At 42.7% G+C, this 23463-nt stretch overlaps 1 protein-coding gene and 1 long non-coding RNA gene across 6 annotated transcripts in view; one reads left to right on the top strand and one right to left on the bottom strand.

The window, feature by feature from the left end:
• Nucleotides 1-23463, bottom strand: part of GDPD2 (glycerophosphodiester phosphodiesterase domain containing 2) — a 182164-nt gene that overhangs the window by 112591 nt on the left and 46110 nt on the right. The window contains exon 3 of one of the 5 annotated variants that reach the window (XM_056537829.1): nt 13079-13153. The exons of the other annotated variants lie outside the window; for them this stretch is intronic. The gene's annotated coding sequence lies outside the window, so the exon portion shown is untranslated. The remainder of the gene's footprint in view (nt 1-13078; nt 13154-23463) is intronic. 5 annotated transcript variants of the gene reach the window in all.
• Nucleotides 8055-11242, top strand: LOC130290335 (uncharacterized). Its single transcript, XR_008847570.1, has 3 exons — nt 8055-8172; nt 10962-11024; nt 11129-11242. It is a non-coding gene; the product is annotated as an uncharacterized LOC130290335 (long non-coding RNA).

Genomic DNA, 23463 nt, shown 5'->3' with positions numbered 1-23463 from the left:
AGATGTGCCAGTCCTTGAGCCTGTCGGTGTATTAAAAAGTGCACGGCAGCGCTGACGTGTGGAGCTGTAACTACGGGCAGGGACAATACTTGTCTTTTACGGCCCACTGGGTAAATGTGCTTCCTGCATAGCCACAACAGCAATTTGGACAGGTTACACCGCTTCCTCCTCCACACTCTCGCTCTCAGGCAGTTGGTCCTGTTACAGTGTGCGACGCCGCCTCCTCATCCTCCACCGTGTCCTCGGCCTCCACTGCACGTCCAAATCTCGGTGGCCCTTCATCGTACCATGTGTGTTGGGCACGGCGGTGTCAAGCTGTTCTTCACATGGTTTGCCTTGGCGAAAGGAGTCACACAGGGGAGGAACTGCTAAAATTCATTTGTAAAGAAATCCGAGTATGGCTTACTCCACGAAATCTGGAAATGGGAACCATAGTGACCGACAACGGGAAGAACATGGTGTCCGCGCTGCGACAAGGAAGTGTGAAACAAGCGCCCTGCATGGCACACGTGTTGAATCTGATTGTCAAGCACTTCCTCATGTCTTCACCCCATTTGCAAAACACCCTTAAAATGGCAAGGAAACTGTGCATGCACTTCAGCCACTCGTGCACCACCAAGCATACCTTCCTTGAGCTACAGTATCAGAACGGTATCCCACAACATAGTCTTATTTGTGACGTTTCCACACATTGGAATTCCACCCTACATATGTTGGACAGACTGACTATATGAACAAAGAAAAGCCATCACCGATTTCTTGATGATCCAAGTAGATAGGACTACTCTCCTGTGTAACTTCAATATGAACAAGTGGCAGCTCATACGTGACACCTGCTGTTTGCTGAGGCCCTTTGAGGAAGCCACATTATTTGTAAGTCGCCTGGATTACGCCATGAATGACGTAATTCCACTCCTACATTTCCTACAACAAATGATTGAAATTATGGCTGGTCAAGGCAATGGAGACGTTGCGCCTACATCTCAAGACTACATGAGCCCTGTGGGGGCTGAACTGGAGGAGGAAGATGAGGGGCAGAGCAGAGCACAGTGAGAGGGCCAGTGTTTCTAGTCATCGGACAGGAGAGGAGGAGAAGGAGCAGCCAGAGGAGCTGTAGGGTTATGAGGAAGTTGAGACAGAGGACCCAGACACACCGTGGCAGTATGCAGTGGACATGGAGGCAGGTAGTCCCTCAGAGTCACTGGCGCAAATGGCACGATGCATGCTCAGTTGCTTGCGTAGTGACCCCCGAATTGTCAAAATTCGTCAACGGGATGACTTATGGATCTCCACCTTATTAGACCCTCTCTACCGTCCCAGAATAGGGGCCTTTTTTACACCCACTGAGAGGGAGGACAAACTAACCTACTACATAGAGATCCTACGTAGTCAGTTGGCCAATGCCTATCGGCCACATGGTCCATCCACTGGCAGGTCTGACACTGAGGGCCCTCTGCGCTCACCTTCCACTGCCATGGCTGCTGGGGGGGGGAGGGGTGGCAGGAGCAGTACCAGCTCAATCAGCAGCAGCCTGAGTCTACAGTCGCTGATGAGTAGCTTTCTTCACCCGCATAGTGAAGCAACTCATCAGCAGCAGGTAGATATGGAGCAGGACCTGAACCAGCAGGTGGTGGCATACCTTGACATGGCCATGCCAACAACCATTGAAGATCCGCTGGACTTCTGAGCAGCCAAACTTGATTTATGGTCGCAACTAGCAGAGTTTGCCCTGGAAAAGCTGTCCTGCCCGGCCAGTAGTGTGCCATCAGAGCGGGTGTTTAGTGCGGCCGGGGCCATAGTCACCCCAAGGCGAACTCATCTGTCCACCAAAAATGTGGAGAGACTGACGTTTGTCAAGATGAATCAGGGATGGATCAGCCAGGATTTCCAGCCACCAATGCCAGATGCCTCAAAGTAGATTGACGATGCTGCTACACCAACACTTCCCAATTATGGTTATGAAACCCTCTTGGGTTATCAATTAGGGTTATGAAACCCTCTTTGGTACAGTAAATGCCTGCTCCTGACTCATCCTGTGTCTTTCAGGAGCTATTGCCTCACAGATGCTTCGGGCCTTGGCCCTTTAATTTTTGCATGTTTAGCAGTAGCTAAATACATGCTTAAAGGGGTTCTCCGGTGCTTAGACATCTTATCCCCTATCCAAAGTATGGTTTACTGATGCCGCTGCTGAGCCTGGGTCTGGGAAATTCAAATTTTATCATAGGTAGCACCCGCTATCCAAAATCTTTGGTTTAAATTTCTAAATTCATCTTTTAATCTTAGGGATTGTGAAGGCCTAGTGCCTACTCATGCTGCTGGCAACTCTGGGCTGTGCCATTCATCCACTATATGGTCTCCTCATGCTGCAAACACCTCCATGCTGTCTCATTCAGCCACTATATGGTGTCCTCATGCTTCAGTCTTATCCAAGCTGTGTCATTCAGCCACTCCACGCTGTGCCATTCAGCCACTATATGGTCCCCTCGTGGCGTGGCGGTCGTCGCCCCCCCTGCCATAGACTTGCATTAAGGGGACGGGCTGTGATGTCATGAGGGGCAGAGCCATGACCTCATGCTGCTCCGGCCCCTGTATCGCCCGTCATTACACACAGAGCGAACTCGCTCTGTGCAGTAATGGTGGCAGGGTGCCGCAGCAGCGATCCCCGGGGTCCCCAGCATCGGGACCGCGGCGATCTAACATCTTATCCCCTATCCTTTGGATAGGGGATAAGATGCCAGGGGCGGAGTACCCCTTTAAGGACCAAGCCCATTTTGGCCTTAAGGACCAAATCATAACTCTCTTATATTTCCATCCACAGACCCATATGAGGGCTTGTTTTTTTGCGTCACCAATTTTACTTTGTAATTACATCACTTATTTTACCATAAAATGTATGGCGCAACCAAACAAATATTATTTATGTGGGAAAATTGAAAAGAAAAACGCAATTTAGCAAATTTTGGAAGGTTTTGTTTTCACGCTGTACACTTTCCGTAAAAAATGACGTTTTCTTTATTTTTTGGGTCAATACAATTAAAATGATACCCATGTTATATGCTTTTCTATAATTGTACCGCTTAAAAAAAATCTCAAACCATTTTAACAAAATTAGTATGTTTGAAATTGCCCTATTTTGACCACCTATAACTTTCTAATTTTTCCATATATGGGGCATATCGCTCATTTTTTGTGCCATGATCTGTAGTTTTTATCAGAACCACTTTTGCTTAGGCTTTACTTTTTATAAATTTTTTATAAAAATTTTTTTGAATAAAATGTGACAAAAAAACAGCAATTTTGGATTTTTTTTTTTACGTTTACGCCGTTCATCGTACGGGATAATTAACAATACATTTTAATAGTTCATACTTTTACGCACGCGCCGATACCAAATATGTGTACTAATTATTCTTTTTACCCTTTTTGGGGGGTAAAATGGGGAAAAACGGACGTTTTACTTTTTATTGGGGGAGGGGATTTTTCAAATTTTTTTACCTTTTTATTTGACATTTTTTTTTACTTTTTTTTTTTTTTTTTTTTTTTTTTTTTACACTTTTCATGTCCCCATAGGGGACAATTCATTGCAATCAGTTGATTGCTAATACTGTGCAGTGCTATGTATAGGACACACCACTGCTCAGTATTATCGGTGATCTTCTGCTCTGGTCTTCTCGATCGCAGACCAGAGCAGAAGACCCCGGGAGACGGCCGGAGCCAGGTGAGGGGACCTCCAGCTGTCATGCTGGACGATCGGATCCCCGCGGCAGCGCTGTGGGCGATCCGATCGTCCATTCAAACTACCGCAATGCCGCAGATGCCGTGATCAATACAGACATCAACGCAATCGCGGATGTCCACCATTACCGGCGGGTCCCTGGCTGCTGATATCAGCTGGGACCTGCCGGGCATGACCGGAGCAGTGCTCGCGATCATGTTGGCGCGTAAATGTACGTCACCAAGTACGTCACCAAGTACCACGTCACCATGACGTACATTTACGTCCATTGTCGTTAAAGGGTTAATATAGATTCGCAGCCAAAAAATTTGAATCGAAATAAACTTTTTGGGAAAATTCGGCAAATCAGCCAAAGCAAATTTTTCAAAAGTTCGCTCATCTCTAAAGGAGACCTCCAGCCGCCATCTTGGTTGATCTGATCCCCGCAGCCGAGCCACGGGTGATCAGAAGAGCCACCTGAACCGCCGCAGATGCCGACGCATCTGCAGGGTTAATAGCGGACATCAGTGCGATCACTGATGTCCGCCATTTCAGAAGGGTCCCTGGCTGCTGGTATGATGCAAGCATAGCTCCTGCACTGGCATCATAGCAGTGGCGGGACTCAGGATGTACAAGTCCCTGGTCCCCCAGGGCGTACCTGTATGCCCTGCATCCTCTAGGGGTTAAGGTTTAGTTATATGTACAGCAAGATTTGAAGCTGAAGATTTGATGCGATGTTCAGTCATTTAGTTTACATTGAAATCTGCAATATAAAATCTGCAGATTTAAATCCTGTACATCAAATATGAGCAGGATACTGTACATGTGAATAGACCCTAAAAGGTTCTGCAACAGTTCAGCTGGAAGATCCATACTAAATTGTGTTGATTTTACTGCAGATTCGTTGCTGCAGATATTGTGTGGATTATAATAATGTTTAAATGAAATCCATATAAAATGCACAGAACACATCAGCATAATTTCTGCAGCTAAATTCTCAACATTATCGCAGACTTTAAAATCTGCAGCAAAACCAACATCAAAATAGAGATGCTACAGGTTTTTAATCTGCACTGAAGGTCGATTTCTTCACTTTTTCTGGGTTTTCTGACAAAGTCACAAATTTTCAGAAAAGTGATCAGGGCTTAGTGGTAGGAGGCTCGCTAGATTTAATATAAGTTATTCCAGATCTGCGCATGGACAGTGAAATAAATGCACCAAATTGATAAGGATTACATCTGCATCTGGACTACAGTGCATCTAACACCAATAGGCTATTAACCAAAGAAGTATTGTAGGAAAATAACTTAAAGGGGTACTCTGGGGAAAGAAAAATTATCCCCATTATCTCCTATACAGGGCCCGGCTACTCAACCATCCTTGGCATGCTCCAGCCCCCACCTTTGGAGACGAATTTCAGTGATGGCCTCAGCCATGCAAAACTGAGCCGGGGTCCCATCTCAGTCTGGTTTCAGCAATACCTAAGCATGAGGTCTATCATAACAATGGCTGGAACATTGTTATCATTAGTTTAAGAAGGTTGGTAAAACAGTCTGTGGATGTTATAGGGTAGACATTTTTACTAAAAGAAGGCAGAACAAAATAAGAGATACTAATAGCTTTAGGATGTAACAAGAGACATATATTCTATTTGTGTTAAAAGTTATCCCAGGATGGACTATTATATTTATCTGGTAGATTATGCAAACAATTTGTTCTTCCAACAGCCATAACTACAGGGTGGGCCATTTATATGGATACACCTTAATAAAATAGGAATGGTTGGTGATATTAACTTCCTGTTTGTGGCAATTATATGTGAGGGGGGAAACTTTTTAAGATGGGTGGTGACCATGGCGGCCATTTTGAAGTCGGCCATTTTGAATCCAACTTTTGTTTTTTCAATAGGAAGAGGGTCATGTGACACATCAAACTTATTGGGAATTTCACAAGAATAACACTGGTTTGCTTGGTTTTAACGTAACTTTATTCTTTCACGAGTTATTTACAAGTTTCTCTGTTTACAGCCATTGTCATGTCGTCGAGGTTAACACGTGAGGAGTGGATAGAAATTGTGTTGATGTCTGGTGAACGCAGTAACCGGGTCATTGCAGCAGATTTCAATGCAAGACACCCTACAAGACCACCCATCTCCCATGCTACAGTTAGCAAACTGCTTGCTAAGTTTCGTGAAACTGGTTCAGTGTTGGATTTATCAAAATGTGGATGCATGAAATATGTCACCAATGAAGAAACATCAGTGGCTGTCCTAGCTTTATTCAGCAAGAGCCCACAGCATAGCACTCGCCGCATGTCACTGGATAGTGGCATTAGTCGAACATCCCTTCGGTGGATGTTAGCTACTCACAAATGGCACCCTTACAAACTCCAGCTACTGCAGCATCTCAGTGAGGATGACCCAGATTGGCGCACTGAATTTGCAGTATGGGCAAAACAAAAATTGGAACAGGACCCTCAGTTTACGCATTTTGTTCAGTGATGAGGCAAACTTTTATGTGAATGGTGAAGTTAACAAACAAAACCACCACTATTGGTCTGACACTAACCCACATTGGATAGATCTCTACAAGACTGTTACAACACAAAAATTGATGGTATGGTGTGGTATATGGGGTACAAAGATAGTGGGGCCATTCTTCATCAATGGAAACCTCAAGGCCACTGGATATGCTAAATTGCTACATGATGATGTGTTTCCCTCTTTATGCACTGAAGCTGGCACGTTCCCTGAGTTTTTTCAGCAAGATGGTGCACCACCACATTATGGGTGTCAGGACCGAGCATTGCTAGATGAACAGTTTCCTGGAAAGTGGATTGGTCATCGTGGGCCAGTTGAATGGCCCCCAAGGTCTCCCGATCTGACCCCCTTAGACTTTTATCTTTGGGGTCATCTGAAGGCAATTGTCTATGTTGTAAGGATACGAAATGTGCAACACCTGAAACTACGGAAACTGGAAGCCTGTGCTAGCATTTCTCCTGCGGTGTTGCTATCAGTGTGTGAAGAGTGGGAGAAGAGGGTTGCATTGACAATCCAACACAATGGGCAGTACAATGAACACATTTTATAAGTGGTCAGAAACTTGTAAATAACTCATGAAAGAAGAGATGTTAAAACCAAGCACATCATTGTTTTTCTTGTGAAATTCCCAATAAGTTTGATGTGTCACATGACCCTCTTCCTATTGAAAAAACAAAAGTCGGATTCAAAATGGCCGACTTCAAAATGGCCGCCATGGTCACCACCCATCTTGAAAAGTTCCCCCCCTCACATATACTTATGTGCCACAAACAGGAAATTAATATCACCAACCATTCCCATTTTATTAAGGTGTATCCATATAAATGGCCCACCCTGTATACACTGAGTTCTCCAGCGTGCAGAGGAGTATTTTCTCTGAACAACAGAAAGTAGAATCTAGTCACAGCTAAGACTTCTAGCCAATAGCTTAAAGGGGTACTCCTCCCCTAGACATCTTATCCCCTATCCAAAGGATAGGGAATAAGATGTCAGATCGCGGGGGTCCTGCCGCTGGGGACCCCTGGGATCTCGGCTGCTGCACCCACCTGTTGCCGCTTCCGGAAACGCTGGAGGCTTCGGCTCCCGACCACGGTGACATGACATTGTGACGTCACAACTCCACCCCCGTGTGACGTCATGCCCCGTGTCAGCTGTCAGCTTGTGTCCCGCTACTGTCAGTGAGGACAAGCTGGGAGTTGTAGTTTTGCTAATGCTAGGGGAGATGTGAGCAGACAGCATACTGAGGGTGGGGGTGGAGACCTGCACAGTGAGGCCATGCCCCCTCCCTTTGAGAGGAATTCAGACTAGTGAGCTAAAAGTGTAATAAAAAAATAAAGGTGCTTGTGATATGTTAAAAAAAAAATTTTTGTTGGATCTGACGGGTACGCTTTAAAGGGGTTTAGCAAAGTATATACAGTCGGAAAATGAGCCGACCAGAGTCACTAGCTGACTCAGACTCATTGAAGATAAAGGAGTAAGGCAGGGATATGGCAGCAGGCGGTTTTGAAATTCTCCTGCCAGATGCACAAATCATGGTGTGCATGCACCCTAAGCAACATTTCAAATATATATACTGTAATAAACAGCTTCAGAATATATTTTTTTAGCCCGATATCCCGGTCCCATCCTCCAATGCAGTCTTCTTCCTGCGTCTTGGGCCTGACAAGTAACACAACAGCTCAGCTAATCAAGTAACACAACAGCTCAGCTCAGCAATGTCCTGCCTCTGACAGTGATAGACACAGTCTTCTTCCTGGCTCCCAGGCCTAATACATCACAGTATGCTCAACCTATCACTGGCCAAGGTGGGACATTGCTAAGGCTGGCGATTAGCTCAGCTGCATTGTTACGTATTGGGCCCCAGAAGCAGGAAGAAGACACAACAGTGATACCAGCAGCACCATGGAAGAAAAGGGAGGTAAGTCTAGGCTTTTTTTTCCCCCCCGGCAGCCCAAAAATTATTTGCCAGAGTGCCCCTTCTGACACCAAGACCCTGACTGTCAGAAGTCTCATTCCTGGACTTCGTGTAAGGGAATTGCTTTATTTGGAAAAGGACATTGTGGGATTCACAAAGGTACATTGGGTAACACCACTAGCCGCGTGGCATATAAGGGACCTCACCATCAACCCACTTGTCATCCCAGTGATTCAACACAGACATAGTACAGTGGATGTTGTTCAGTGGAGAGTCAATCCATCAGCATGGGGGGGGGGGGGGGACGACTGTAACAAGTACATAACTTGAAAAACCTGGATGCATATTTTTTTTATACTATTACAACTGAACAATGTTGTTTTGCCTTGTCTGATATAACAGAAACTTTTTATAGTTAATAGCAAGACAGGCCATTTACTGACATTTATGAATATCAGTGTCTCCTGCAATATCTTTTTGACGACAATTTACACTTTTACTTGCAGTTTGCACACAAACACTGAGGAATATGTACAACTATACACAAACACCACTGCAGGAGAAAAATGCCAATGCTTTTACAGCTCAATTGATATTACCCTAAGGACTCCAATGTGTACCTCTGAATACTATGCATTTGGGGCACTGCTGGTGAAAAGCAGACTCCTTTTATGCCACAAACCTCAAGACTGCTGCTATCAATGATTTGCACAATTCTGTCTACATGAGCAGTGGTGTGAACAGGTGACACTGAAATACAAAAAATGATTGGGTCATTTTAACCATTTTATCGGTGTACAGCCACACATTTTGTATTTGCTGATACAGGCCGATTTCAAATGCTCAGCATGTAAATTTTGATGTTGAAACACTGTGGATATAGTGATGATTTTCCCTGTTGAATTCAGTTAGGCAGTGAAAATCTTCAATAATTTCACAGCATTGCAGATTTTACTGCAAAAACTGCAGATCTACAAAAAAATTCGGTGAATTTTTAAACACATGGCATACAAAAGTTGCAAATTTATGTGCAAGCTTCATTTTGCACAATAATTTGTGACTTTTTGCACCACCTACAGCATTTTAAAGGAGACCTCTTGGATGGGATACTTAAAAAAATAACTTAATGTCATATATTAGATAATCCACTGACCGATTGGTGAAACTTTGTTTAATGAGAATTGGTCCAGCCGTTCTCCTGCAATTGGCGTGAAAGCTTCAGTTACTTCCCGGTTCATGGACTCCATTTCCTATGATCCTTCCCGTTAGCTTGCTGCACTATGTTCACTGCCCTCCTGCTCTTGCTCACTCCCCTAAATTCAATATGTACGCCCACAGCCACCACCCCTAAAGCTAACTACACCTAACCCAGTTACATCCCCAATCCCCCTGGTTGTAATCCTCCAATAGTGTGTAGCGTTGTGGCGTGTTCACACTGTATTGTGAGCTATGTAAACCGAGTGAAGTGTGTTTACATAGCTAAGATCCATTTTGCCATAAATGGAGCATGAGGAAGAGGTCACTGGTGTCTGTCATTATGGTAAAATGTCTCCCTTATTTATGAATGTACGCCAGTTCCTTTCATATGAAGCGCACTCAGTATCTGTGGCTGCTATGGGCAAGTTCATCACTTTTGGTCTACGCAGGTATTGATAAATCTCCCTTGTACACAGAACAGTCAAAGCCGTAAACATAAAAATACAGATAAGTACTTTTGGACACTTCATATACTATAAAAAAAAGTTTAGGAACAAAAATTAAAAAAAGGTATAGCTAATAACTAATCGATCATGGTACAAAAAATAATCCCTCAAAAGTCACTGTATGCGTAAATGTAAAAGAATTTAGAATAATTTAGTAATTTTCATAAGGTAATAAAAACCAATCATATATTATATATATATATATATATATATATATATGTACCAAATGAATGATGATACAGTGTCACACATTATAAAGTACAATTTGTTGCACAAAAAACTATTTCTCCTATGGGTGTTTTATTTACATTTAAAAAAATGTCGGTCTGACGGGGAAATTACCTTTGTCGAGCAGAGTATCGTGACAGAAACAGTCATTTCATGTGAGGAATGGAATGTAAGTTAAAATTTGGAAAGTCTTCTATATTTCTCAGAAATAATATATCATTAGTTAAATTTTTACCATGTGTGTATAGAGGATTAGTTGGAGGGTGGGAGAGAGGTGGTAAAGCGTAAGAAAAGTACATATCTCCAAACATCAAACCAGGGCATAATGCAAATGTTACTTCTATGGCACAAGTATTCGTACAGACAAGCTAAATTTCATCAGCCTGAGGCTATTTTTACACGGTGTAATTTCTTCTTCGAAATACGGTGTATGATCATGGGGTTATTGTTAAAATTTCTTACCTTGAAAGGTTGATTTTATATACTATTTTTAATATAGAGAGATAGATATTCCAGAAGTGGAGAAGCAAACTATGGCAAGTAATTTTACAGGGTGAAAGCTGAGTTCAGGCTCAGGTCCTAGAGCCCACACGTTCTATACCCTTCAAATGCGCAGCAACACATCAATCTGAGGCTTTATGCAATTATGAACACCATAGTGACCATAGACCTTTTTTTCCATTTCACATGTCCATAATCTAGCATTTTGTTGCCCATGCGAGATGGGTGTAAGATTACAATGGTTAAATTAATAAATCCACAAAATCTGAATACAGATAGGAGTGTTGCTGCACATTTGAAGGTTATAGAACGTGTCAGCATATATAGTTTCATTTCAAAACATTTTGTTTTTAATTCTAGGAAACAGGCAAGGAAGATGTATAGTCAGTAAGATCAAGACCACAGAGAACTGTTGATAATACAGTAAGTTTTTGAAACATTGTTACTTGTTGCCCTACCCTTATTTTCAGTTTTATTTTGTTAGTATAACTTACTCATGTATTTTTATTTCTACTTTTGGTACACAGCATTTCCAGAATCTTTTACAAAGATTGCAGGGTCGGATCGACAAAGAAAATAAACTGGACCCCTAGTTTTTTTTCCCAATGACCCCCAGTGGGGCCCAAATATGGAGCGTCCAGCACCATTCTCAGATCTAGAAGGCAGATTACTCAGCCGACATTGGTGTAAATGTCATAATTGGCAGAAAATGTCTTCAGTAGTGGAAAGCATATGTTGTTGGGAGAGATACACACCCCTGTGTATGCTTAAACCCAGAATTTAAACGAGTTGTGCAGTGAAAAAAACTCCTTATGACTGTTCTTTGTGATGCTGGAGCACATGACCGAGAAGGAATTGAAAAAGGTTGCTAACTGGTAAAATATCTATCATCTCAAGCTCTCTCTCTTTCTCTCACTCTTTTTCTCTTTCTCTCTCCCTTTCACTTCCTCTTTCTTTCTCTCTCCCCCCTCTCTCTTTCTCTATCGCTCCCTCTCTCCCCCCTCTCTCTATACCCCCTCTATCATTCCCTCTCTCTCTCTCTTTCTCCCTCAGTATACAATATATACCAAATTATTATAATTTTTTTTTTACAGAAACTATCGTTGGATGGCCTACCGGTCTTTTACAGGACTAATTTACGGGTTTCTAGGAAAGAAACATAGGGTTCCAATTCCCTCCTGGTAATTTGCACCATACGGGAGAGATATCCGGATCCTGATCGCAACTACACAGGCTTCTAGTGGTTCGCAGATTATAATTCTGCACGTGCTCTCTATGCCCAAAATTAAAAACAAAAAATTGTTAGGATAATTTTATAAACATTTTATAAGAAAAAATTGGTATGCTTGGTTTACATTTATGTTACTATTTATATTATAGGTTAATTTCATTTTTTTTATTGAACTACTTTGATTGCACTTTATGTTCCTGTCATGGTCCAGAATGATAGAAGTGTCAATCCAGGTTAGTGAAATTTATACTCTATGGAAAGCATCTGGAATAAATTTCTGAGCAATCTGATCCCGGCGATCAGAAATGTATCCCCTTATCCTTTCCAAAGGGGATACATTACCCTATTAAACTGGGAGAGTCACTGGTAGAGAAGGATCTGGGTGTACTTGTAGATCATAGACTACAGAATAGCATGCAATGTCAGGCAGCTGCTTCTAAGGCCGGCAGGATATTGTAATGTATCTGAAGAGGCATGGACTTGAGGGACAGAGACATAATACTACCCCTTTATAAAGCAACGGTAAGGCCTCGCCTGGAATATGCTGTTCAGTTTTGGGCACCAGTTCATAAAAGGGATGATGTGGAGCTGGAAAGGGTGCAGAGACGTGCAACTAAACTAATATGGGGCATGGAACATCTTAGCTATGAGGGAAGATTAAAATAATTACATTTGTTTAACCTTGAGAAGAGACGCTTAAGGGGGGACATGATCAACGTATATAAGTATATAAATGGCCCATACAAAAAACATTGGAAAAATTGTTCCAGGTTAAACCCCCTCAACGCCTTCTTTACCATAAGAACTGTGAATTTATGGAACAGTCTACCTCAGGAACTGGTCACAGCAGGAACAGTTGAAAGCTTCAAAACAGGGTTAGATACATTCCTAGAACAATATAACCTTAATGCTTATGAAGAAAAATAAAATCACATCCCTTCCCCTTCATCCAGCTCATGCAGAAATATAAAATCACATCCTTTACCCTTCATCCAGCCATACCCCTTCTCTTCAATTACTTGGTTGAACTTGATGGATGGGTGTCTTTTCTCAACCATGTAACTATGTAACCCGGAAAAACCCTTTCAGCAATCACATTACATCCTGGCCAATCACTGGTTAGATTTTTATTCACCTGTGAAACAATGTTTACTATTGAGGCAATGTAGTTCATTGACCTACTTGACGACATTTTATTTACTACATATAGTTTTTTTGCACTACATATTGTATTTGATGCACATACCGTTTTGTTTGATGACGTGTTCTTTATATTTTTATTTCACTGTACATGATCTGCCCTTTTTTATATGTTTACAACCTGCAATGTTACACAAAAAAATGTTTTTAATAAATATAATTTGATTATTTATACCGATTGTAGTTGTGGCTAAAAAAGAGGGGCGGTGGGTTGGTGTAAGGATGGTTTATGTGGCGGGGAGCTACTGGGTATTAAAATATATACTTTGGGGGTATTCTATCATGTCAATGTATGTTCACTTGAGGACACATAAAACTGCTTTCTCTGAGAGGTAGTAAAAGTTAAAAAATGTATTAAACACCCAAACTTTACAACAAGCTTATTCAACTTATCAAATAACAAAGATAAAATTATTAAAAGGCAACTCTTCAAGGCAATTTTAGAATCATTAAAATTTAAACTGCGGGATAGGAAAACATATCCCATATCCTAAGAGTAGGGGATAATTGTCAGATCTTGGGTGGTCCCAGCTGTCGAAACATCCAACATCTCACAATTATTCCTTACTAGCTGAGTACCCGGCGCTGCTCGGTTTTTATCTTTTTGGGGGAGGATTGTCCTCATATCCTTAAATCCTGACCCCATATCCCCTCCTCATATGCGGACCCCAAATCCCCTCCTCATATTCTGACCTCATATCCTGTCCTCATATTTTGTCCTCATATCCTGATCCCATATCCCCTCCGAATATCCCGTCCGAATATCTAATCCTCATATCCTATCCTCAGGTGGGGCTGAGTTGTGGTAAAGATATTGTAAGCTGAAAATAAAAGGGGTGTGGCTTAAATGGTGGGCGTGTCTTTGCAAGATGGGGCATGGAATGCGGGGAGGGTGTGGCTTGCCAGTGACTGAAGCACTCACCAGGAGATGCAGAGTGGAGCTTGTGGAGTAATGTACCAGAAATCCTATATACTTACCTGGGACTTGTAACAAAAACCCCATCCTTCACATATGGGGGTAGGTTAGGGGTTATGTTAACTATTATATATTTTTATTTGACATATAAGTAACATGTGACCAAGTATTAGCGAAATATCTCCAGCTGTACTAAAGTTATGCTGGAACATACATTTCCCATAAATGGAGAGTAATACAAGCGATAAATCATTTTTAACTGGATAAATTGACATTTTTTATTAGAAGATAATATAGTTGAATTTTTAATTATTCTTTCCCAAGCCAACTCATCAAGCTCTCCAACATCCTTTTCCCACTTAACTTTAATCTTTGCCTGGTAGTCTAGAGGGTATTCTTTAAATCAAATTTTTATATCTAAATTCCAGCGGCTTAAACGTGTACTATGCCCCCTCCCATAGACTTACATAGCGGGGGGCAGGGCATGTTGTCACACGGGGGTGGAGTCGTGACGTCACGATACTCCGGCCCCGTGGTCTTCACATGGCAGATTCTAAGCTGGTAGCGCGGCGTGCAGCCCCATGAGGTGGGTGCTGAATGCAAGATTGCGGGTGGATAGGGGATAAGATGTCTTAGGGCCAGAGTACCCCTTTAACCCTACCAAAGGTGAGATTAAAAAATTAATAAGCTTGTGCAAACTAATTCTTAGTTTCTCCCTATTCAAAGTGCAACTATTAGCGTGTTCTAACTGAACATACCACAAAAAAAATTCTCGATTCAGCCCATATGTTTCTCTAAGTGTTTGAAAGGGAATTAATTCCCCATCGAAAAAAATGTTTGCAATATATTTTATCCCATATTGTTTCCACAGTGAGCTATCAATCCCTTTATTAAATTCAATTATATTTATATTCCCCAACAATAGGGACCACTCCAAACTTATGTTTATTTTACAAATCCCTTTTATTTCACCCCAAACTTTGTACATAAATTTAAAGTGTTTCAAAACCGTACCCTGTGCGCCGGCTTCCAAAATTTCTACAATCTCCATAAAACTCCCCTTAAATGTATCTATTATATAAGCTATCGCTACATTAATCCTACATTTTTAATAACTTGAGCTATTGCCACCAGGAAACAGAATATATTTTTTTTCAAAGTGGGTTCAGATTTAGTTTCATAAAGAATTTTTTTTATCTTGACCTATTTTAATACCCAGATATTTAAAAGACTCATCGTGTCCCCTCACCGAAACTCCTTCAACCTCCAGTTTTGTACTTTCGACTAGTGGCAGCAGGAAACATTTAGACCAATTTATTCTTATGCCATATATATCCCTGTACTCTTTAATTAATAACATCACCTTTGGAAGCATTACCTCTGGCTGATCCAAAAAAAGAAGATCAACCGCACATAAAGAAACTTTATTATTCTTACCCTGAACTCCAAACCCCAATATTTTAGATGAATTCCTAATTATTCTTGCCAAAGGTTCCATATAGAAAAGAAATAAGAGCGAGGAGAGGGGACAACCCTGTCGCGTTCCCCGATATAAAGAAAAAGATGGGGTCAATCTACCCTTAACCAACAATCTAACCCTTGGGGTTTTATATAGCTATAATTTTTGTACCAATATTGAAGGGATCCAGGACCTTCCAGAGAAACTCCCATTCCACCCTGTCGAATGCTTTTTCCGCATCCAATGACAGGATGGAACGGTGAGGATGGCCTTCCATTTGAAGTGTTGCCATAACTCTGAATAAGTTATCCTGGATCCATCTACCTGGCACAAAGCCGGATTAATCTTGATGAATCAGTTCCACTATCACTTTGATCAACCTTGCAGCTAAGACTTTTGAAATAAATTTTACATCAACATTCAAGAGTGATATTGGTCTAAATGCGGCTGGGGTTAGATTGGTACTCTCTTTTTTTGGAATTAAAGTTATCTCTGCCTCCATCATTGATGGTGGAAGAGTCCCCCTTATCAAGGGATTCATTAAAAGTTAATAGTAGATTAGGTAAAAGTAACTCTCCCCACTCTCTATATACATGCCTTTTTCAATTCCTCCAAAGATATTGGTCCATCCAAATAGCTTTTTTGAAGTTCAGCCAATTTTGGAAGACCTGCTTTCTCCATAAAGGAGCTACATTTGTTTTCTGATCTATGGAGAGCAGTGAAAAAATCATAAAAACACTGATGTATTTCCGTTGAATGTGACGTATTCCTGTGATCTGGTTTAGTTATATTTCCAATTTCATTAAGTCCCTTCTGAGCATTCAACAAGTTGGCCAACAATCTCCAAAGTTTACTACCCTCTGCAAAGTGCTTCTGCCCTGAAATTTTTTTTTTTATGTTGTACCTTATCCATTATAAATTTAGAGAGTTGATCCTGCCCCTGCTTCATTCTCTCAAAATTAGCCTGCGAAGGGTCTCTGGTGAATTCATACTCAAGCCTTGCTGCTTCTGCCTCTACCACAGATTCCCTTTCATGGAATTCCATCTTTGATTGGAGAACCTCTCTGAAGAGGAGGCCCCATAGAAAGGATTTATTAATTTCGCAGAATTCTCTTACTTGTAATTCAATCCCCTCTATTTTTCAAAATATTCAGCCAATGTGGGTTGAACCGGAAATTCCTGGGTCGTCCTGTCAGTTCGCATCCCAACTCTAAGTCTGTCACTACCAGGGCATGATCTGGTAACACTTTAGGGCGATACTTCATATTTGTGACTAACCGCTGGGCATTCCGATTACAAAACAAAAGGTCAATACGTGATGCAGTTTGATAGGAACTTGAAAAGCAGGAAAAGGTTTCTTTAGTAGGATTTAATTGCCTCCACGTATCTATCCACCCCAGTTCAATTATTAACCTAGAAAGCCGTTTTTGCTAGGTAGATGCACACTGCCCTGGGCACCAGCCCTTTTCCTTTCTTTTGCCAAGTCCATTATGTTGTTATAATCACCCCAAGCAATTAAGGGTAAATTTTCGTTCCCCTTTAAGAATTTAACCAATGCTAAAATAGGCTCTGGAGAGAAGGGTGGGGGAACATTAAAGGCCCAAATCAGATCACATCCATGAGACCTAACATGCAAAAATATAAACCTCCCCTTGTTTTTTCAGAATTTGTAAATGATTATTTTTGTGTATATGCAAAGAAACCCCAGCTGAGAAGCTAGTCAGGGCTGACTGTAAAGTTATTTTTGACCACTTCCTCTCTAGCTTCTGAGCATTTTTATATGTAACATGTGTTTCCACCATACAAACTATCGCAGGCAGAAATCTCTGTACCCGATTGAACACTGCCAACCTCTTTTGACGGTCCCCCATCCAACTCACATTCCAAAATAACACTTTAATAGACATTTATGAAGAGAGGAAAAAAAACACACTCCGCTCAACACTGGTACCCACCCCCCTTTAACCCCACATGACCTGCTATACAACAGATCTCTACCCATACTCATCTTTACTCCCTCCTTATCCATTTCCCACCACCACCCCTGTCCCAATAATTCATAAGGTATTAATATATTAAACAAAATAGGCTCCCATTTTATAAACCTTCTTTATCCATCCAGTCCCGTACTGCAGCAGCGTCCTTAAAAAATAAAAAGCATTCTCATTAAAGGTGACCCTTAACCCCTTAACGATGGAGTACGTAAATGTGCGTCCTGGTGAGGTGGTATTTACGTCCTAAACATAACCGCGAGCATCAGAGAGCTACCCGGATCACGGCGTCTGCAGCATCGCGGTCACTAAAATGGATGATCGGATCGCCCGCAGCGGTGCCGCGGCGATCCGATCATCCAGCACGGCAGCCGGAGGCCCCTTCACCTGCCTTCCCGGCGTCTTCTGCTCTGATCTGCCTTCCCACAGACCAGAGCAGAAGATGACCGATAATGCTGATCAGTGCTATGTCCTATACATAGCACTCAACAGTATTAGCAATCGAGTGATTGCTATAAATAGTCCCATATGGGGACTATTAAAGTGTAAAAATAAAAGTAAAAAAAAGTAAAAAAAATAAAGTAAAAAAATTTGAAAAACCCCCTCCCCCAATAAAAACTAAAATTTTCCATTTTCCCTATATCACCCCCAAAAAGCGTCCCAAAAATATTTTATATGCATATTTGGTATCACCCCATGCGTAAATATCTGAACTATTAAAATAAAATGTTAATGATACCGTACGGTGAACGGCGTGAACGTAAAAATAAAAAAAAGTCCAAAATAGATGCTTTTTTTTAATAACATTTTATGGCCAAAAAAATTAATAAAAAATGGATTAAAAGTTCCATATAAGCAAATATGGTATCAACAAAAAGTACAGATCACAGTGCAAAAAATGAGCCCTCATACTGCCGCTTATACGGAAAAATGAAAAAGTTATAGGTCTTCAAAATAGGGGGATTTTAAACGTACTAATTTGGTTAAAAAGTTTGTGATTTTTTTTAAGCGCAACAGTAATAGAAAAGTATGTTATCATGGGTATCATTTTAATCGTATTGACCCAAAGAATAAAGAACACGTAATTTTTACCATAAATTGTACGGCGTAAAAACCGTAAAGTGAGTGATGGCATTACAACGGACAACTGGTCGCGCAAAAAACAAGCCCTCATACTAGTCAGTGGATGAAAATATAAAAGAGTAATGATTTTTTTGAAGGCGAGGAGGAAAAAACAAAAACGTAAAAATGTAATGTCTGCGTCCTTAAGGCCCAAATTAGCTGCGTCCTTAACCCCTTAAGGACCAGGCCATTTTACACCTTGGGACCAGAGCGTTTTTTGCACATCTGACCACTGTCACTTTAAACATTAATAACTCTGGAATGCTTTTAGTTATCATTCTGATTCTGAGATTGTTTTTTCGTGACATATTCTACTTTAACATGGTGGTAAATTATAGTGGTAACTTGCATCCTTTCTTGGTGAAAAATCCCAAAATTTTATGAAAAAATTGAAAATTTTGCATTTTTCTAACTTTGAAGCTCTCTGCTTGTAAGGAAAATGGATATTCCAAATATTTTTTTTTAATTCACATATATATATACAATATGTCTACTTTATGTTTGCATCATAAAATTGACATGTTTTTACTTTTGGAAGACACCAGAGGGCTTCAAAGTTCAGCAGCAATTTTCCAATTTTTCACAAAATTTTCAAACTCACTATTTTTCAGGGAACAGTTCAGGTTTGAAGTGGATTTGAAGAGTCTTCATATTAGAAATACCCCATAAAAGACCCCATTATAAAAACTGCACCCCCAAAGTATTCAAAATGACATTCAGTAGGTGTTTTAACCCTTTAGGTGTTTCACAGGAATAGCAGCAAAGTGAAGGAGAAAATTCACAATATTCATTTTTTACACTTGCATGTTCTTGTAGACCCAATTTTTGAATTTTTACAAGGGGTAAAAGGAGAAAATTTATACTTGTATTTGTAGCCCAATTTCTCTCGAGTAAGCATATACCTCATATGTCTATGTAAAGTGTTCGGCGGGCGCAGTAGAGGGCTCATAAGCGAAGGAGCGACAAGGGGATTTTGGAAAGTACATTTTTCTGAAATGGTTTTTGCGTGTTGCATTTAGGAAGCCCCTATGGTGCTAGAACAGCAAAAAAAAAAAACACATAGCATACCATTTTGGAAACTAGACCCCTTGAGGAACGTAACAAGGAATTAAGTGAGCCTTAATACCCCACAGGTGTTTCACGACTTTTGCATATGTAAAAAAAAAAAAAAAAAAAAAAAAGTCACTAAAATGTGTGTTTCCCCCCAAATTTCCCATTTTTGCAAGGGTTAATAGCAGAAAATATCCCCCAAAATTTGTAACCCCATCTCTTCTGAGTATGGAGGTACCCCATAAGTTGACCTGAAGTGCACTACGGGCGAACTACAATGCTTAGAAGAGGAGTCATATTTGGCTTTTTGAGAGCAAATTTTGGTTTGGGGGCATGTCGCATTTAGGAAGCCCCTATGGTGCCAGAACAGCAAAAAAAAAAAAAAAATACATGGCATTCCATTTTGGAAACTACACCCCTCACAGAATTTAATAAGGGGTGCAGTGAGTATTTACACCCCACTGGCATTTGACAGATCTTTGGAACAGTGGGCTGAGCAAATGAAAAATTAAATTTTTCATTTTCACGGACCACTGTTCCAAAAATCTGTCAGACACCTGAGGGGTGTAAATGTTCACTGTACCCCTTATTACATTACGTGAGGGGTGTAGTTTCCAAAATGGGGTCACATGTTGGGGGGTCCATTGTTCTGGCACTATGGGGGCTTTGTAAACACACGTGGCCTTCAATTCCGGACACATTTTCTCTTCAAAATCCCAACGGCGCTCCCTCTTTTCTGAGCATTGTAGTTCGCCCGCCGAGCACTTTACATCCACATTTGGGGTATTTTCTTACTCAGAAGAAATGGGGTTACACATTTTGGGGGGCTTTTTTCCTATTTTCCCTTGTGAAAATGAAAAATTTAGAGTAACACCAGCATTTTAGTGAAAAAATAATAATTTTTTTCATTTTCACATCCAACTTTAACGGAAATTTGTCAAACACCTGTGGGGTGTTAAGGCTCACTATACCCCTTGTTACATTCCGTGAGGGGTGTAGTTTCCAAAATGGGGTCACATGTCGGTATTTCTTTTTTTGCGTTTATGTCAGAACCTCTGTAAAAATTAGCCACCCCTGTGCAAATCACCAATTTAGGCTTCAAATGTACATAGTGCGCTCTCACTCCTGAGCCTTGTTGTGCGCCCGCAGAGCATTTTGCGCCCACATCTGGGGTATTTCCGTACTCAGGAGAAATTGCATTACAAATTTTGGGGGTCTTTTTTTCCTTTTACCTTTTGTGAAAATAGAAAGTATGGGGCAACACCAGCATGTTAGTGTAAAAAAAAAAATTTTTTACACTAACAGGCTGGTGTAGACCCCAACTTTTCCTTTTCATAAGGGGTAAAAGGAGAAAAAGCCCCCCAAAATTTGTAGTGTAATGTCTCCCGAGTACGGAGATACCCCATATGTGGCCCTAAACTGTTTCCTTGAAATACGACAGGGCTCCGAAGTGAGAGAGCGCCATGCGCATTTGAGGACTAAATTAGGGATTGCATAGGGGTGGACATAGGGGTATTCTACGCCAGTGATTCCCAAACAGGGTGCCTCCAGCTGTTGCTAAACTCCCAGCATGCCTGGACAGTCAGTGGCTGTCCAGAAATGCTGGGAGTTGTTGTTTTGCAACAGCTGGAGGCTCCATTTTGGAAACACTGCCGTACAATACGTTTTCAATTTTTATTGGGGGGACAGTGTAAGGGGGTGTATATGTAGTGTTTTACCCTTTATTTTGTGTTAGTGTAGTGAAGTGTAGTGTTTTTAGGGTACATTCACACTGGCAGAGGTTTACAGTGAGTTCCCTGCTAGGAGTTTGCGCTGCGGCAAAAAAATTGCCGCAGCTCATACTTGAAGCAGAAAACTTACTGTAAGCCTGCCCGTGTGAATGTACCCTGTATGTTCACACGGGGGGGGGGGGGGGGGGGCAAATCTCCAGCTGTTTCAAAACTACAACTCCCAGCATGTACTGACAGACCATGCAGGCTGGGAGTTGTACTTTTGCAACAGCTGGAGGCACACTGGTTGGAAAACCTTCAGTTAGGTTCTGTTATCTAACTCAATATTTTCCAACCAGTGTGCCTCCAGCTGTTGCAAAACTACAACTCCCAGCATGTACTGATCACCGAAGGGCATGCTAGGAGATGTAGTTATGCAACAGCTGGAGGGATCGCAACTACAACTCCCAGCATGCTGAGACAGCTGTTGAGAGCTACAGTATAGAGACCACTGCAAACTGTGGCCCTCCAGATGCTGCAAAACTACAAATCCCAGCATGCCCTGACAGCAAACAGTTGTGTGGGCATGCTGGGAGTTGTAGTTTTGCAACATCTGAAGTGCTACAGTATAGAGAACACAATATAGTGGTCTCGGACTGCAGCCCTCCAGATGTTGCTAGGCAACTTACCGGCTTCCGTCGGATCCAGGGAGCCTGCTGCATGACATCGCCGCCCGCCGATCTCCGAAGCCGATCGTCGCACGCAGCCTCCGCAGATCGGTAAGTGCACTCCGGCGCCGGTCCTCTGTCGTTTCCCCGTTCTGCCCCGCCTATTGTGGGAGGGCAGGACGGGGAAAACGATAGTTAATCCCCCCAGCCCCCGATCTGCTATTGGTGGTCGCGTCTAGACCACCAATAGCAGGGATAGGAGGGGTGGCACCCCTGCTACCTCACTCCTATCTCTTCAGGGGGATCGTGGGTGTCTTAGACACCCGCGACCCCCCTTATATTCCGGGTCACTAGGTCACCATAGACCCGTAATGACCCGGCATCGCGCAAATCGCAAGTGTGAATTCACTTGCGATTTGTGCCGATCGCCGACATGGGGGGGGGGGGGGGATCTGTTGACCCCCCTGGGCATTTGTGCAGGGTGACTGCTGATCGATATCAGCAGTCACCCCGGGTCCGGTCCCCGAAATTCCCACGGACGTATGAGTACGTGCCTGTGTTACGCCGAGCGCTCCGGGTCCCCGCTCCTCCCCGGAGCGCTCGCTACACTCCTCTCACTGCAGCGCTCCGGTCGGTTCCACGGACCCGGGGCGCTGCGATACCGCCTCTGGCCGGGATGCGATTCGCGATGCGGGTAGCGCCCGCTCGCGATGCGCACCCCGGCTCCCGTACCTGACTCGCTCTCCGTCAGTTCTGTCCCGGCGCGCGCGGCCCCGCTCCCTAGGGCGCGCGCGCGCCGGGTCTTTGCGATTTAAAGGGCCACTGCGCCGCTGATTGGCGCAGTGGTTCCAATTAGTGTTCACACCTGTGCACTTCCCTATATCACCTCACTTCCCCTTCACTCCCTCGCCGGATCTTGTTGCCTTAGTGCCAGTGAAAGCGTTTCCTTGTGTGTTCCTAGCCTGTGTTCCAGACCTCCTGCCGTTGCCCCTGACTACGATCCTTGCTGCCTGCCCCGACCTTCTGCTACGTCCGACCTTGCTTCTGTCTACTCCCTTGTACCGCGCCTATCTTCAGCAGCCAGAGAGGTTGAGCCGTTGCTAGGGGATACGACCTGGTCACTACCGCCGCAGCAAGACCATCCCGCTTTGCGGCGGGCTCTGGTGAAAACCAGTAGTGACTTAGAACCGATCCTCTAGCACGGTCCACGCCAATCCCTCTCTGGCACAGAGGATCCACTACCTGCCAGCCGGCATCGTGACAGTAGATCCGGCCATGGATCCCGCTGAAGTTCCTCTGCCAGTTGTCGCTGACCTCACCACGGTGGTCGCCCAGCAGTCACAACAGATTGCGCAACAAGGCCAACAGCTGTCTCAACTGACTGTTATGCTACAACAGTTACTACCACAGCTCCAGCAACCATCTCCTCCGCCAGCTCCTGTACCTCCTCCGCAGCGAGTGGCCGCTTCTGGACTACGACTATCCTTGCCGGATAAATTTGATGGGGACTCTAAGC

This window comes from Hyla sarda, chromosome 9 (assembly GCF_029499605.1).
Source record: "Hyla sarda isolate aHylSar1 chromosome 9, aHylSar1.hap1, whole genome shotgun sequence".
Lineage (NCBI taxonomy): Eukaryota > Metazoa > Chordata > Amphibia > Anura > Hylidae > Hyla > Hyla sarda.
Note: the sequence above shows the minus strand (reverse complement) of the source record. Positions and strands in the feature narration are given on the sequence as shown.